The following is a 19052-nucleotide window of genomic DNA, read 5'->3' as shown; positions in this document are numbered from 1 at the left end:
TCCTCCTTCTCTCTCCTCTCTATCCTCTCTCTTCCCTCAATTTCTCTCTCTACTCTCCCTCCCCTCACTCCTCTGTCTCTCTGTCCTCTCCTATCTCTCTCTTCTCCCCTCCCCTTTCCCTCACTCCCCTCCCTCCACTCACTTTCTCTCTCGATCCTCTCCTCCCTTCACTTATTCCTCTCACCCCTGGGGGCCACAGTCGCTAGGGCTCCTCCTTCTCTCTCCTCTATCTCCTCACTCCCCTCTCTTCCCTCACTTTCTCTCTCTACTCTCCCTCTCCTCACTCCTCTTTCTCTCTCTCTCCTCTCCCTCCCCTCATTCTCTCTCTCTCCTCTCCCTCCCCTCACTCCTCTCACCTTTGGGGGCCGAGCCGCCAGGACCTCTCTTTCTCTCTCCTCTAGCTCCTCTCTTTCTTTCTCTCCCTCCCCTCACTCCTCTCTCTCTCCTCTCTCTTCTCACTCCTCTCTCTTTCCTTACTTTCTCTCTACTCTCTCTCATCATTCTCTCTCTGCTCACTCCTCTTTCTCTCTATCTCTCCTCTCCCTCCCCTCACTCCTCTCACCCTAGGGGCCACGGCCACCAGGAATTCTCTCCTCTAGTCCACTCACTCCCCTACCCGCCTCACTTCACTCTCTACTCGCGAATTCTCTCCGATCCACTCATTCCCCTACTCGCCTCACTCTACTCACTACCCGCGCAGTGCCTCCCCTCCCCTACCGTCCCCCCTCCCTCTCTACGCCGCCCTCCCTCTCTCAGCCCCGCTCAGCCCCTACCTGCGTAGTGCCTATCCTCCCCTCCCCTACCATCCCCCCTTCCTCTCTACATTGCCCTCCCTCTCTACGCCGCCCTCCTGCTAGCCCCTCTCAGCCTCTCTCCCGCACTGCCCTCCCTTTCTACATTGCCCTCCTTCTCTACGCCGCCCTCCCGCTATCCCCTGTCAGCCTCTCTCCCGCAATGCCCTCCCTCTCTACGCTGCCCTCCCTCTCTACGCCGGCCTCCCGCTCGCCCCTCCGAGCCTCTCTCCTGTGCTGCCCTCCCTCTCTATGCCACCCTCCCTCTCTATGCCGCCTCTTAGCCACTCAGCCTCTGAGCCACCCCTCATGCTCTCTCTCATACCCCTCTCTCTCTCTCTCCTTCCTCTCTCCTTTCCTCCCTCTCTCTCCCCCCTCCACTTCCCTCTTTCTCCTGGAGGCCGCGGCCCCCAGGGCTCCTCTCCTTCTCTCTAAACTTTCTCTCTCTAGTTTCTCTCTCTCTTTCTTTCTTTCTCTCTCTTCAAATTAAAAAAAAACAAATCTACAAAACTTAGATAAAGAATTAATTAAAAATTTTTACAAGTACCTGGAAAAAGTTTGTAACTTTGCTCTTTCTTGCTTTCTTGCTCTTCCTTCCTTGCTTTCGTACTCGTCCTTGCTTTCTTGCTTCAATGAATGAAATGAGAGGAGAGCTCGTCCTTGCTTTCTTGCTTCAATGAATGAAATGAGGGGAGAATGAATGAAGAAGGAAGACTATATATAAGAAAAACTAGGTTTTCCTCCTCCTCTCCTATTGGCTTTCCATTCCTCCCCTCTCTCTTATTGGCTTTCCATTCCTCCCCTCTCCCATTGGCTCCCATTACTCCCTCTCTCCCATTGGACCCCCATCCCTCATCCCAATCTTCCATTGGCCCTCCCCCCATCCATTTCTTCTTCCTCCCCCATTGCTACCACTCCCATCCCACATTTCCACCATGTCCCATACTCCTCCCATTTCCCCATCCCACCCTTCCATTTCTCAAAATCTCATATTTCCCCATCCCACCCTCCTCTTTTTCATCCCCTATTAACTCCCCTCACTCATTTCACTCCCTTATTATCCTACTCCCCTATTACCTCCCCCTCTCCCATTCCATTCCTCCCTCCCCACTCTCATTTCCACTTCCCATTACTCACTTGCTCGGGGGGATCACTCATCATATGTAACCCTATCACGTGAGTTCAACAGAAGGATTTTTTTAATTTCTAAAATTTACAGAAATAAATATACATAAGGGACTATTTAAAATAGTTTTGGAAAAAATTTACAGATTTGTATAGGAAAGGGGTATATTTTATTAATGAAATTTTTTACAGATAAGGGACTTTAAATATAGGCCTTGAACGCACGTGATATAGAGGGTTTATACATAGTGACCCCCCCGAGCTCACTTGCCATATTTGCAAACTATTAATATATTATTATACTATTTTTTATACTTATTATCATACACCCCTATTACCTCCCCCTCTCCCATTCCACTCCTCCCTCCTCACTCTCACTTCCACTTCCCATTACTCACTTGCCATACACATTTGCAAACTATTAATATATTATTATACGATTTTTTATACCATTTGCAAACTTACATGTGGGCAAAATCAAAGGTGTCAAAGCGATCCTATCATGGTCATACAACAATTGTGCTTTTATTCAAGGGAGTATTTACAAGGGCGTATTTATCCTCATCAACAAGCTTATTTCAGCTTTTATTTTGACACAATACTCAAGGTATGAAGTGCATGATTTGTGCACGAGGTGTTTACTTTGTTGTATCAAAATTGTTTGCCCCAGACACACACATATACATATCCCGAGAATTTTCTAATATTATCGCATCTACATTTGTCCGATGGGCACAAAACTTTATACACGCCTCAACCTAGGTCGTATTGACTTGCATACAAAGTGGTGCACCCATCCCATAAGTACTTGTTCGGATAACACACCTGCAAATGTATTTTATGATGATTGTGCATAACACTGGGAACAAAATGGTGTATAATGTGCAATCGACTATGCAAAGCATATCCAATGGACACAAGACTTTGCATGTTCTTCAACCTATGTAGTATTGACTTGTGTGCAAAGTGGTATCCCCATCCGATAAGTACTTGTTTGAAAAACACACCTAGGATCGTGTTTTTTGATGGTTCTGCATGACACCAAGGCAAAAACGGTATTTAATACTCAGTCTACCATGCAAAGCATAACTGATGGGCACAATACTTTGCACATGCCTCAAAAGTGGTGGTATGATGTTCCATGCAAAGTGAGACGCCCATTCAATAAGTACTTGGTATGATAATACACCTAAGAGCGTGTTCTTTGATGGATGTGCAGAACACTAGGGGGAAAATGGTGTATAATATGTGATCCCCCATGCAAAGCATAACCGATAGACACAATACTTTGCACGCACATCAACCTAGTTGAAATTGACTTTCTTGCAAAGTGGCTCCCCCATCCGATAAGTACTTTTTTTAACATCACACCTAGGACCATGTTTTTTGTAAAGTGCCTCAACCTAGGTGGTATTGATTTGTTTTCAATGAGGCACACCCATCCAATAAGTACTTGCTCAAATAACACACCTAAGGGTGTGTTTTTTTACGGATGTGCATATCAATGGGGAAAAACGGTGTATAATGTGTGATCAACCATGCAAAGCATATCTAATGGTCACAATACTTTGCACGCACCTCAACCTAGTTGAAAAAAACTTGCGTGCAAAGTGAAGCCCCCATCTAAGAAGTACTTGTTTGAATAACACACCTAGGACCGTGTTTTTTTATGGTTGTGCATGACACTAAGGCAAAAACAGTATTTTATGCTTGATTGATAATGCAAAGCATATCCGATGGGCAAAATACTTTGCACACACCTTAAACTAGGTGGAATTGACTTACATGAAAAGTGTACGCCCATCCCATAAGTACTTGATCAGATAACATACCTAGCAGCCTATTTTTTTACGGATGTAAGATTCTTAGCGCACATGTTGAGCTAAAGTATAAATGTGGAGATATGGAAACACTTGGAGATGTTATGCCCTACAATACATGCAACAAATCATTTATAGCATGGGACAAAGATGAGACTTATGCAACAGACATTATCAAGAATACAAAGTGCACCACCTTGGATTTTACTATAGGGGACATTTTACAAATGAGATCATTTGCAAATAAGACTGTAGCAGAAGGTGAAGTATTGGGATTTGAACAAGTGGAGCAATGGTCATTTGCACAGATGAGGATTCTAAAAGTCACTAATGATGGTATGGTTGATAACATAACATCCTTATGTGATCCCTACTATGAGGTAGGCAAGAATATGAGATGGAGCATGCAATTTTTAAACATGAGAAAGAGGCACGTGGTTTTCAATGATAAAGACAACCTATACTACAATATCAAAGGACCTAAAAAGCGTGCCCATGTGCCAGGCTCTATCACTTCAAATGTGGATGATTTCAATATTCTCAATTATAGAAGTGACATCTTATCTAGAGTGGATGAGTTCATTGGTTCCGAGAAACAAAATGATTTTAGAAGCGAAGCCTTATCTGGGGTGGATGAATTCTTGCACAGTGAGATGGGCAAAGGTTTCAATAGTGATGTCTTGTCAAGTGTGGATGAGTTCATGCATATTAACAAACTTGGTGTCAATCAAGCTTGTGGATTTGTGAAAGCCATGCAAGATGTCCCAATGAGTGATGTTCTCTCAGGAGTGGAAGAGTTTCAAGGTTCTCAATACTCTCGTAGAATATTAAATTCATTGAATGGTCCTAAGAGTATGTTAAAAACGAGGATGAGATCAACAGAGGATTATTCAATATTTAACTTTGATTGTGATATGGACAAGGATGCAACGACCAATCATGGATGCTTGGTTACAAACAAATGTGAGGAGAAGAAGTGCATAAATACAGATAACAACGTGCACGAGGAACGAAAACGGTCATACATATGCTTGAAGAGAAAGCGAATCCAGGCAGATCCACAAAAGCAACCAAAGAGGAAGAGAGTAATGAAGGAGGAGAACATGTTAAATGCATTGGGATATCTATGTTGCAAGCGAAGATGTATGCGCTTCATTGATCTTGCAGACATCAGGGAATGTAGAGGACACGTGTGGCAAAGAAGAGGAAGCGAAAGAAATGAATACCTTCTCACAAGTCTCTCTTGCTTTCTTCAGAATGGCAATAAAAGGCTAAGTTCAAGACAAAAGGTAAAACCTCTTGTAAATGGAAAAAGGATTTCCAATAAGGCATATCGCAATATTACTGGATTATCCCATGGTACATATTAGGATTTAGTCACCAAGGCAAAGGGCGGCAACAAATTTAGTAAGAATCTCAACTGTCAGGGCAGCAGCAATTTTGCAAGACTTCATACATGAAAATGCTTTACCTCAACCCCATATATCTACTAAACTCCCTAACGGTGACGCGATCACTGAAATGCACCTTCCAATGGGCTTGACAAAGCTCGAAGTATTTGACTCTATTGAAGAAAAGCAAATGCAAAGAGGGGATGCCGTAGCTTCTTCTCATACTTTGTATACTCTTTGGAAGAAGAACTTTGGATATGTTAAAATCCCAAGGAGGCAAAAAATGTCAAAGTGCAATGTCTGTGATGATTTAAAGCGAGCGATTGAGAGTGCAACATGTCCAAATCAAAGGGAATTATACAAAAAAAATCGAAAATCTCATCATGATCTTATTCGAAATTCCAGACAAAAATATGCATTTTGGAAGGAGCAAGCTAATTCGCATCCTGATGACTACATGTGCCTTATTGTAGATGGCATGGATTAGAATACAACAACATTGCCTCGTTTTGTTGCCACTCCAACTAAATTACAAGGAAAGCACTTTCTAAAGACACATCTATGTGGAGTGTTAGTGCATGGAATTAAGTTCTTTGCAGATATATGGATTGATTCCTTGCATCTACATGATAGCAATCAAGTTGTAACATCTATTATGAAGGCAATTCGCAATGTACATGCAGAAAAAGGTTGCCTACCACCGACTTTGAGAATACAAGCTGATAATTGCTGGCGAGAAAATAAGAATGTACTCATGTTTGCATTCTACTCCATGCTAGTTGCTCATCGAATCTTCAATGAGGTCGAATGTGGATTTTTAAATGTTGGGCATACTCATGAGGATATCGATCAGGATTTTAGCACAGCCTCAAGGGAGCTTAAATGCAAGGATGTGGAGATAATAGATGACTTGGTAAGAAGATGTGGCAGGCAAGTTGGTGGTCATAAGGAAAGTACATTATGTGAGAGGCTCGAAAGAATGTATGATTGGAAGAGCTTCATTCTACCTTTCATACAAATGGGTGGTGATGCATTGATAGGTCATACCAATCCACACTACTTTTGTTTTTTTTTTAAAAGATGAAAAACCCGTAATGCAATGGCAACAGTATTCTCATGATACAAAATGGGAACTTGAAGAACCTTACAGTCTCTTAATTTCAATTCCCAGCAAGGAAAGGTATCCAACATGGGCTCCTATACAAGAATTTAATGAGAGGTCTAATTGTGAAATAGAAGGATTAAAAGCATTTATTACATACAAAGAGGAAATGCTCTGGAGATATCCTGATTCGAAGCCTACTTGGAGAGAACACACTACTACTATAATTAACAAGACACGAAATTTAATAAGGAACTTGAGAGAATGCAAGGCTCAAAGGATGTCAAGGAAGATTGCAATATGTTTTGGCCAAATGTTCATAACGATTTGCGCCCAGCTCCAGTCTTTGAAAATGAATTTGAATCATTACTCCCACGTCCATATTGTGGACCGAAGAAGAGAGAGTTTATGCCACAAGTAGATATAGAGGTCGATTGTTTTGTTGTGGTTCGGCCATCGGATGATGAATATGAGAATGTGAAGTTTTGGGTTGCAAAAGTAGTTGATGTGCAAAGAGATGACCAAGGGAGAGCTACAACATTTACAGCGGTATGGTATGAGCCAAAGGGCAGGAAGGAGAATATGGATAACAACACATTATATACTAATTGTATAATGAAGGAGTGGGTCCCAAATGATGAAGCGGTCTCTCAAGTTTCAATGGAGACAATCATAGTGTCTTGGCATTCAAGGGCAAAGAAATCAAAGAAGCGCATGGGATATGAGGTAGAAGGAAAAATAAAAATACCACAGCAAACTATTTTGCATATACACGAATTTTTAAGGATGCTTGCCATGGAGGAAGTAGAAGGAGACAGCGCAAATGAAGAATGTCCATGATTAAAGCTTTGTATTGAAGTCCATTGAAGGACTTTATTTGGGGACTAGGCAAGGAGCCAATCCAAGACAATTATAATCAGAGTCATCACCTCCTATGTCAAATGAGAGTCAAAATATGCACTACTGGATGTCACCCAAGGGTCAAGGCTTGCCAAGACAATAGGGAGTTAATGCAGATGGCACCTAGCAAGGGACTATCACATTGAGCAATAAGACAATGGGGAGTCAATGCACCCAAGGGGCAAGGCTTGGCAAGATAACTTGTGGGAGTTAATGCAGATGGCACCTGTATTTTGCACTAGATGTCACCCAAGGGTCAAGGCTTGGCAAGACAATAGGGAGTTAATGCAGATGGCACCTGTCAAGGGACTATCGCATTGAGCAATAAGACAATGGGGAGTCAATGCACCCAAGGAGCAAGGCTTGGCAAGACAAGTGGGAGTCAAATTATGCAGATGGCACCTGGCAAGGGACTATCGTGACATTGATTAATAAGACAATGGGGAGTCAAATTATGCAGATGGCACGAATTGAGGCTCTTTAAGAGCAACAATTTAAATTGTAAACATATGTTCAATCTATATCATTTTGGATATAAAGACTCTAGCTGAGAGCAACGTCTCTCAATGTAATCATATAATAATAGCTATAATTGCTATTATACCTCTTTGGTTCAATACAAAACTTGGGTCTTATGGCATCATGTCTTCTTTCTATTTATTAAAAGTTTTAAAAATTTTGTGCATATTGCCGAGTGACAATGTTATTTTCATGAAATATTTAAGTCTCCTTTCATGGATTTATAAATTTATCACGTCAACGAAAAACATCAAGGAAAAATATTAAAAATAATTAAATTAACAAATAACTTAGATATAGCTAGAATTTCTAATATAGGATTATTTCAAATTCTTGCATGTTGCTGCAAAAGTATAGATTGAAAAAACAATATTTTTATGTGAATATGATAGTGCCACAAAGTGAACTTTGATTTGGGAAGGAACAACGTCAAGGAAAAATATTAAAAATAATTAAATTAACAAATAACTTAGATATAGCTAGAATTTCTAATATAGGATTATTTCAAATTCTTGCATGTTGGTGCAAAAGTATAGATTGAAAAAACAATATTTTTATGTGAATATGATAGTGCCACAAAGTGAACTTTTGATTTGGGAAGAATATTTTCAGAAAGTAAAATTTTGATTTGGGAAGGATATTTTCACAAAGTAAAGTTTTCATTTGGGAAGGATTTTTGGGCTTCATCCAAAAACAACACAAAAAGTCCAAAATTAATGAAATAGGTGTTTGATCTCAATCTACCTGTCCATGGTGACGTGAAACACTACTAGAGGACACTGTAGGTCCACTAATATTTTGTGATTGCTACTGTGAATTCTATGCAGCATTACCATTTTGTGCATCTACATCATCAATCACATTTACTGGTTTATACCAGCTGCTCATCTCATCAAAAACAACATCTTTGCTCACTGTAAACTTACGACTAGAAGGGTTATAGCATCTATACCATCTCTGCTGCAGAGAATAACCAATAAAGATGCACTTCTCAGCTTTTGGATCCAACTTGGACCTCAACTCATCTGGCACATGAACATAGGCAATGCAACCAAAAATTTTCAAATGAGAAATATCTAGTTTCCTACCAGTATACATCTCCTTTGGTGTCACGCCATGTATTGCTGCAGTGGGAGTCATGTTCATTATATAAACTGCTGTAGCAACTGCTTCAGCCCAATAATAATCTGGTAGGTCTTTTTCATTTAGCATGGCCCGAGATACCTCTCCAATATGCCTGTTTTTCCTTTCTGCAAGTCCATTTTGCTGTGGGGTATGATTGCATGAATATTGCTGCTTTATGCCATGCTCCTGTAGGGACCTTGCAAACTCATTTGAGAGGCACTCTCCCTCTCCATCTGACCTTAGGCATTTTATTTGAAGGCCTGTTTCTTTTTCAACCATAGCTTTAAAAGCTTTGAAATGCCCAAATACTTTACTTTTCTTTTTCATAAAATGCACCCAAACTTTTCTACTATAGTCATCAATAAAAGTGACAAAATAATGACATCCTCTAATAGATGCAGCTTTAGTAGTCCACACATAAGAGTGGATTAATTTCAATGGCTTCTTACTCTCTTGAACATGTCTAGGAAATGGTTTCCTTACCTATTTTCCAAATTGACAGGCTTCACATACCTTATGCATTTCTGCAACCTTGAATTTAGGCAATCCTACAACAATGTTTTGGGCCTCCATTGATTTAAGTCACTGTACATTAACATGACCAATGCATTTATGCCAGATATCAATATCTGCAACTACATCGGTCCCATGTGCAAACATTGCTACACTCAATTCAGGCATGTCTGCATCCAATGTAAACATCCCGCCCTTCTTCTTTCCTTTTGCTATCAAGCGACCGTTATTTTTCATATCCTCAACAAAGCATCCATGAGGATTAAATCTGACTTGCAAGCCCTGCTCAACCATTTGACCAATAGAAACCAGGTTCTTGGTGATATTTGGGACATGAAATACATCAGACAAGTATTTCTTTTTCCCATCCTGCATAGACAAAGGAATTTTACCAATCTACACAATAGGATGTGTAGTATCATGACCAGTCTCCACAAATCCTAGTCTATCCATTTTCCATGCATCTTGCATCCACTCTACATGACTTGTCATGTGGTTTGATGCACGTGAGTCAACATACCACACATCATTGCTTTCTTCTGCACTTGTCATAGAATTGGTCATGTGCTGCATCATAAACAAATGCTCATTTCTGTCATCACCCTGTCTACTAGAGGATGCATAATTGCCTTGCTGCAATTTTCCATTCATAATGTCATTCTGCTTTTTGTAGCAAGTTTTAACCATATGACCCATTTTACCACAATAGTAGCATTCAACATTGCTATTTGCATTTTGGTCTCTCTGCCATCCACCACGACCTCTTTGGCTCCCCTTGCCTCTAGAGTTACCACATCCTCTGCTATAGGACTGGTTTTCTTGAGTTTGCTGCATATTTTGATTTCTACCATGGTCTCCAGATCGGCCTCGGCCTCTACCTCTTCCAACATTTGAGTAGAAGATAGTTTCTTTTAAAGTTCCTCCTGAAGAAGATGCACCACCATTTCTCTGCTCTTCAGAAATTAGAAGAGCAAACAACTCCTCAAAATCATGAAATTTTTCACAGATGGCAATGGATGTCCGGAACTATGCATAATCCTCTCCTAGACCATTCAAGGTCACAGAAACTAGATCATCATCTTCCACTGGCGACCCAATGGAAGCAAGTGCATCTGCAATTTTCTTCACCTTCATGTGGTAGTCATTGATGCTCATATTTTCTCTCTGCACATTGTGCAACTCGTGCTTGAGCTACATTTTCCTGGCTTGCATATTTGTGATGTACATTTTTGCCAAAGTATCCCATGCCTCCTTTGGCATACTTGCATCCTGAATATGCACAATCATAGAATCTGAAATACTGATAGACAGCCAATATATAACTTTTTTGGCTCTCTCATGCCATCCTTTAAATGTCTGCATTTCCTGTTGATTGGAACATTAGGTTCTTCTTCATTTCCTATAATGAAATCCCAATAGCCTTTTCCCATAAGGAAATTCGTCATTCTAAACTTCCATGCTTGGAAGTTGTTCTTGTCAAGCTTTTCAGTGACAATCTGTGAAAGAGAATCAGATACCATTACAACACACTACAAAATATTTTGTCACTGCAAAAAAAAAAAAACACAGCTTCTGCCTAACAAGGGCAAATCTGCAAAACTGACGAAAGTGATATTTGACCACACAGTCACTTCCTAGTGATGATTTTGCATCAACAGGCAATAAGGATGATTCTGTAACTCCTAGTATCTCTGCGCACAGGCATACGATGCAATTTCTATGGCAACTTTTCAGCGACCTATAGAGCAGTGGTCGCACAACAAAAACAGGGCCGTTTTCTCAGTGCTTTGGAGAAATTTTGCCTCCAAAACAGGCCTTGAAATGGTCTCAAAGTAGGAAAATAAAGTCTCCCGCAGCATATATTGCCCTCTCGCCACACTGCAAAGGGCGTCTCAACCTGAGACAATTCACTCTTGCACTTTTCGGCTATGCTACCTGTAGAGATTTGCTCCCAAACTCGAAAAAGGAAAGCAACACTGGTCCTCTTACCAGGACACCATGGACTTGGTTTGCTTTCTTGAGCTCCTTACCACAAACCAGGCTCTGATACCATGTGAAGATAGTGGGAGAGAAGGAAGGAGTCTCACTTGCGGCTTTCTCACATACACAATGGGGAATACATACAAAGGTGGAGGCTGATAACAATTTTCCTCTTCTTAGTTATGAAAGCCAAAAGAACTCTAGTACAAAGAAATAGGAGAACCCTATATGTGGGTCTCAAACCAAACTCAGCTACCTAAGGTGGCATACTAACTGAGCCATGAACTAGAGTACATAAGGATAGCTATCATCCACCTATTATTCATGGGCGGTGTACCAACTGCATCTGCAGCTAACAAGTCGGTGACATAAATGCACAATGGTCACCCTGGCATATCATGAGTGGAGCTCGATAACTCAACAATACAAACTTTCAACTCCAATATAAAGGTTTTGCTTCTTAACAAAACTAAGAGGAAAAAGTCATCAATGCTCAGCCAACAAGCCTCTAAACAATGACCTTAGAGACTCGATATCCACGACTATCAATGAGTCAAAAGGCTTGACGTCCACAACAAGGCAACACAAGTGACCAAATACTTCATCAAAGTGCTGCTCTACAAAGTTTCTCAACCACCAATGGCCTCTAGAGGCCACAACAAGACTCATCGACCAATCTGCAATGCCAAAATGCAAGCCAACTCACGGGTGCCTCCAAAGCATGGGTGGATCTTCTATGAGCTGTAATAGCTAGCCCACATTGAACCAAGAAGCGAACTTGTGAGCTTCTGTGATCAAACTTGCAATGTTCCTTCTACGTCAATGAGCTTAGCGATGCCAAAGTTGGCTATCCAACAGCCACAACCATCTAGTACGGTGACCATTCTAGCTGATTATCCATAGAGCTATAGTAGCGAGACCTTCACCCAACTCACAACTCCCAGTGAAGCTTTGAAGTTCCACGTCATTTGAACAAAGAAACCTATAACCATAACTAGGTCAAACAATCAATGCCTACACATGTACAGCAACCCAACGGGGCCAAAATGCATAGCTCCCATAGCCTTCTCTACTTGACAAAATCGTTAGAGATTTTGAAGGAATCTATAGATTCCATCTGTACACATGGAAAATTCTTAGCCCTATAAAAAATCTCAACCCTTGGGGTTGGTCTTGAATCTGCCATGTGGCAAGTCAATCTACCACATCATCACCACTCAAGTCTTATCTTCCACATCAAGAGGTCTAGCCCTATTAACACATCATCCAAGACACACCACTTGCCATGTAGGCCTATCCACAATGACACATCATCAAGATTGCCACCTCAATAATCTAGTCAAAGTCAAACTACCACGTCTTCTCTAGTGCAATGTCATCAAGAGGCCCTATCCTACCACATCATCTTAGCCATCTGCCACATCACTTCATGACACATCATCAAGTACCATGTCATGTTTGACTAGTCAACTACCACCTTAACATTGCCACATGACACACAAATCCCTTGCCAAGCACAGTGTGCATGCTGCATATGCACATAGGTGTCACCTCAGCATACCACCCCATAGGCACACCTCCTGCCAGGCATAGTTACAAAATATGAACAAAATGGCCACCTCATCATCTCATCATTTTTGCCTCCTCAACCTTGATCAAGAGATATCTCTTGATCCAAGGAGAATTTGAGGGTACTCCAAGAATGAAAAACACTCTATGAGCAAGTACCACACACTTTCTAGCCTTGGCATCAAGTCCACTTCTTGCATGCACATAAGCCCCACATCAATACATTTGACCCATCACCTAAAATGAATATAAAAGAAATGGAATTATTTACTATTTTTACATCGCTCGAGAGTAGATTAGGTCATTTTTACAGGAGAGAAATCCAAAGAAACCAATCAAAGCCATGCCCAAAAATTCCCAAATAGTTCCTACTCACAGTCCCTATGCTCACATGTGGTGTCACATCATCACATGTCCTAAAACTAGATCTTCCATAGTTTAGTGCGAAGAACTCAGAGTTTTCAGAACCACAGATGTAGTGAATGCCTTTGTCACTTTAGCGCATCCACTCTTTTGCTATTGTGAACAACGGCTTCCACAATGCCATGGGCCAACTCTTCATACTTGGCTTGCCAATCCTCTGCAATCTGCACTGACTCCACTGAAAGATAAACTAGACCCCTTTGGTCCAGAACCAGTCTGCACATGTGGACCGTATTCCAGCCCCTGCATCTCCATCATTAGGAAAAAAGGGAGCTCATTTTGAGGCCTTTTAGAAGAGAGAGAAAATAGGCTCTCAACCAATTAGGAGTGGGCCAACGTAACGTTGAAAATTCAACAAAAGAAGATGAAAATAAGAAAAAGAAATAGTACTATATGTTCGTAGAAGCATGTCACATTAATGAGGTGATCTGATTTGAATCTTTAAAAATTTTATTTTTTGTGCAGAATTTGATGATTCTGACATCGCAGACGCGTCTGGAATGGCCTAAAACCCCAAGAACGGCACTGGAAACGCTGGAATCGGACATCCGGAGGCCCGGAAACGGCCAAAAAAGGCCGAAAAACGCGATTTGCAGCAAAATGCGATCTTGCACCTTTTGAAATTGTTTCCGGGCCTCCAGATGTCCGATTCCAGCGTTTCCAGTGCCGTTCTTGGGGTTTTGGGCCGTTTCGGACGCGTCTGCGGTGTCAGAATCACCAAATTCTGCACAAAAAAGTGTTGCTCTTATATGAACATTGAATGTAAAGCATGTCAAAGAATATATTTATTCTTTTTCACACTGACATTTCTCACGCAAGTATCCATATTTTCTTGCTTTTGTAGAGAGAGAAAAGAGAAAATAGTGAATTTCTTACAGGGCCCCAAAATGAGCTCCCTTTTTTCCTAATGCCATTCTTGGTTGGCGTTGGTGCGAAACTAGCTCCCAACATGTCTACCGAACAATAACTGCACTCCATCTTGCCACCTGTCTGTCCCATTCTACCTCCACATCTCTCTAAAGAGCTTCTAAAAGCAAGCCCATCTGCTCCATATTGACATTGACATTACTGAAAATGGCCTTAAGTACTCTGCAGTGCATTGGTAGTACGTCAATGTAGCAACTCATGCTCAATGCCCAATAGATACTCTGAATGCAGCTACTGAGTGGCCTCCAAATGCGCTACCGCCACTTGAACTTGGGGTTTAAGAATTGCCACCCTATCCTGTAGTTGTCGCACCCATGCCTGCTGACTCTATTAAATTACATGGTGCAGCGGAACATAAACTAAACAAAGAATAGAGAGTATACAACAAACTGGAGAGAAACAAACTTTTCCTTCAATACTGATGTAGTACAGATGATGGCTCCATCCATCTGTGCACTCCCACATTAGAGCTTAGATGGTGATCTAAACAAATACTAGGTGAAGAGCTACTAGCTAGAAGATCTGATCTGCTGATCTGAACTAATCTGATACAATAGGCTAGGGAGGTCGCCTCTTTATAGCTATGAGGGTGGTAGTCGGATCAACGTAGTTGGTGGAGTCGACCGGTTGACCTAGTCGGTGGAGCCAACCAGTCACCCTAGTCAGTGGAACCGACTAGTCATCCATGGAACCCCCACTCGGGGGGGTCACTCATCATATGTAACCCTATCACGTGAGTTCAACAGAAGGATATTTTTAATTTCTAAAATTTACAGAAATAAATATACATAAGGGACTATTTAAAATAGTTCTGGAAAAAATTTACAGATTTGTATAGAAAAGGGGTACATTTTATTAATGAAAATTTTTACAGATAAGGGATTTTAAATATAGGCCTTGAACGCACGTGATATAGAGGGTTTATACATAGTGACCCCCCTGAGAACCCCCACTAGGGGGCTGCTGGCCCCCCTAGGACCCCCCAACTGGGGCCAGGCTCCAGCAAGAATAAGGGGCTCCCACACAATCACCTGTCTACCATCAATAGTCTCATTGATAGACCTCGTCTGACATGCAAGTTAGGCTCCATCCAGTGTCTCGGGCTCACATATGGCTTCTCCTCATATGGGGGCCTTATAACTTGAGCACCTTGGACCATTGGTGGTTACCAGGAGTGTGGGGCATTGAGCATATCTAACATTCCCCCTCAATGTCCACCCGTAGGTGAACTACCTTCTCAGCCCAATGCCGAGTCTCTGAAGATGACCCTAAAGCTGATCCTTCTTGAGTGCCTCAGTGAAGATATCTGCTCCATTTTGCTGTATTGGACAATATACCAATTCCACTATCCCATCCTCGATCAAATCATGCAAATAGTGATACCAATATCCCATCCTCGATCAAGTCATGCAAATAGTGATACTGAATCTCTATATGTTTTGTGCGCGCATGAAACACTGGATTTTTAGCAATGGCCATGCAACTTTGATTGTTGCATCTCAGCACAGTTGCCTCATCCTCTTGCACTCCCATGTGCCATAAGATCCTCCTCAGCCACACTGCTTCACATGCACATAGGCAATGCAACCAAAAACTTTCAAATGAGAAATATGTGGTTTCCTTCTAGTATACCTCTCCTCTGGTGTCATGCCATGTAATGCTATAGTGGGAGTCCTGTTCATTATGTAGACTGCTGTAGCAACTGCTTCAGTCCAATAATAATCTGGTAGGTCTTTTTCGTTGAGCATGGCACGAGATACCTCTTCAATATGCCTGTTTTTCCTTTCTGCAAGTCCATTTTGCTATGGGGTATGACTGCATGAATATTGTTGCTTTATGCCATGCTCCTATAGGAACCTCGCAAACTCATATGAGAGGTACTCTCCCCCTCCATCTGACCTTAGGCATTTTATTTGCAAGCTTGTTTCTTTTTCAACCATAGCTTTAAAAGCTATGAAATGCCCAAACACTTCACTTTTCTTTTTCATAAAATACACCCACACTTTTCTACTATAGTCATCAATAAAAGTGATAAAATAATCACACCCCCAATAGATGCAGCTTTAGTAGTCCACACATCAGAATGGATTAATTCCAATGGCTTCTTACTCTCTTGAACATGTCTAGGAAATGGTTTCCGTGCCTGTTTTCCAAATTGATAGGCTTCACATACCTTATGCATTTGTGCAACCTTGAATTTAGGCAATCCTGCAACAATATTTTGGGCCTGCATTGATTTAAGTCGCCGTACATTTAACATGACCAATGCGTTTACACCAGATATCAATATCTGCAACTACACCGGTCTCATGTGCAAACATTGCTGCACTCAATTCAGGCATGTCTACATCCAACATAGACATCCTCTACTTCTTCTTCCCTTTTGCTTCAAAGCGATCTTTATTTTTCATATCCTCAACAAAGCATCCATGAGGATTAAATCTGACCTGCAACCCCTGCTCAACCATTTGACCAATGGAAACCAGGTTCTTGGTGATATTCTGGACATGACATACATCAGACAGGTATTTCTTTTTCCCATCCTGCATAGACAAAGGAATTTTATCAATTTGCACAATAGGATGTGCAATATCATCACTTGTCTCCACAAATCCTGGTCTTTCCATTTTCCTTGCATCTTGCATCCATTCTGCATGACCTCTCATGTGGTTTGATGCACCTGAGTAAACACAACACACATCATTGGCTTCTTCTCAGAATTGGTCATGTGCTGCACCATAAACAAATGCTCATTTCTGTCATCACCCTGTTTACTAGAGGATGCATAATTGCCTTGCTGCAATTTTCCATTCATGATGTCATTCTACTTTTTATAGCAGTCTTTAGCCATATAACCCATTTTACCACAGTAGTAGCATTCAACATTGCTGTTTGCATTTTGTCCTCTCTGGCATCCACCACGACCTCTTTGGCTCCCCCTGCCTGTAAGATTACCACGTCCTCCTCCATAGGACTAGTTTTCTTGAATTTGCTACATATTTTGATTTTTGCCATGACCTCCACATCAGCCTGCTCTACCTCTGCCTCTACCTCTTCTAGCATTTGAGTAGAAGACAGTTTCTTTTGAAGTTCCTCTTGGAGAAGATGCACCACCATTTCACTGCTCTTCACAAATTAGAAGAGCAATCAACTCCTCAAAATCATGAAATTTTTCACGGATGGCAATGGATGTCTGGAATTGTGCATAATCCTTTCCTAGACCATTCAAGGTCACAGAAACTAAATCATCATCTTCCATTGGCGACCCAATGGAAGCAAGTGCATCTTCTTCACCTTCATGTGAGCCATTGATGCTCATATTTTCTCTCTGCACATTATGCAACTCCTACTTGAGCTGCATTTTCTTGGCTTGCATATTTGTGCTGTACATTTTTGTCAAAGTATCCCACGCCTCCTTCGATGTGCTTGCATCGTGAATATGCACAATCATAGAATCTGAAATACTGATAGACATCTAGTACATAACTTTTTTGGCTCTCTCATGCCATCTTTAAATGCCTGCAACTCCTATTGATTGGGAACATTAGGAATAACTGGTTCTTGTTCAGCTCTAGTAATGAACTCCCAATAGCCTTTTCCCTTAAAAAAATTCTTCATTCTAAACTTCCATGCGGAAGTTGTTCTTGTCAAGCTTTTCAGTGACTATCTGTGAAAGAGCATCAGACGCCATTAAAGAACACTTCAAAAATATTCTGTCACTATAAAAAGACAACTTCTGCCTCACAAGGACAAATCTGCAAAACTGACAAAAGTGGTATTTGACCACACATTCACTTCCTAGTGGCAATTATGCATCAACAGGCAAAAAGAATAATTCTGTCACTCCCAATATATCTGCTTGCAGGCATACGATGCAATTTCTGCTGCAACTTTTCACCGACCTGCGGAACACTGGTCGCACAGCAGAAACAGGGCACTTTCCTGAGTGCTTGTGGAAAACTTCCGCCACCAAAACGGGCCCTGAAATGGCCTCGAATCAAAAAAAAAATTTCACCAAAGGGCTTTGCCCTATTGCCACACCGCGAAGGGCTTCCCAATTTGAGATAGTGCACTCTTGCACTTTCCAGCTGTGCTACCTGTAGAGATTTGCTCCCAAACTCAAAAAAGGAAAGCAACACTGATCCTCTTACCAAGACAGTGCGAACTGAGGCTAGATGCTAAGGAATCAGGGTTGCTGTAGCCAGTGATAATGATGGGCTTCACGGGCTTGCCCTTATATAGCCACCACTAGTCGGTTAGACTCAATTGGGTGACCGACCCAGTGTGCCCAAAACGGTTGACTAGGGGTCGGTCCGGAATTAGGCCACCAACCACACGATAGAACCGTGGTGCAAAATCGAGCAACTTGCCTATGGTCCTTGTTCGGCCCAGAGCCATCCGGGATCATCTGGGGCTCCAAACGGGCCCCACAACCTGAGAGTGGGCTGCCCCAAGAAATGCTCCATCTACCCTCAGAGCGGTCAGTCATGGGATGCCTTCCCACACTTGCATGTAGCGTAGTTGGCAGTGTGCCAACTCTATTTGAAGCCGTCCAGCATTAGGCCACACATGGCCCCCATCTGGTGTCCAAAACTAGGACCTACCAGATAACCGAGCTACTCAAATGCCTTCTCCTCATATGGGGGGCTTACAAGTAGAGTTAGCCATAGTTACACGAGAGTGGAGCATTGATATCTAACAGCTAGCACATGAGATTGCTCAAAAGTTTGATAAAGTTGAGTCTGACCAGTTCAGTCTGACCCTACTTCAAAGAAGGTGATTATCCCTCTACAACCCCCTTAATTCTTGCAACAACAACTTGGGGGTCTAACTCAGGGGCATACCCCCACCCCTCATCAAGGATGTA

The sequence above is a fragment of the Dipteris shenzhenensis genome, chromosome 7, assembly GCF_047967505.1.
Source record: "Dipteris shenzhenensis isolate YYH24624 ecotype China chromosome 7, Dip_SZ_1.0, whole genome shotgun sequence".
Lineage (NCBI taxonomy): Eukaryota > Viridiplantae > Streptophyta > Polypodiopsida > Gleicheniales > Dipteridaceae > Dipteris > Dipteris shenzhenensis.
Note: the sequence above shows the minus strand (reverse complement) of the source record.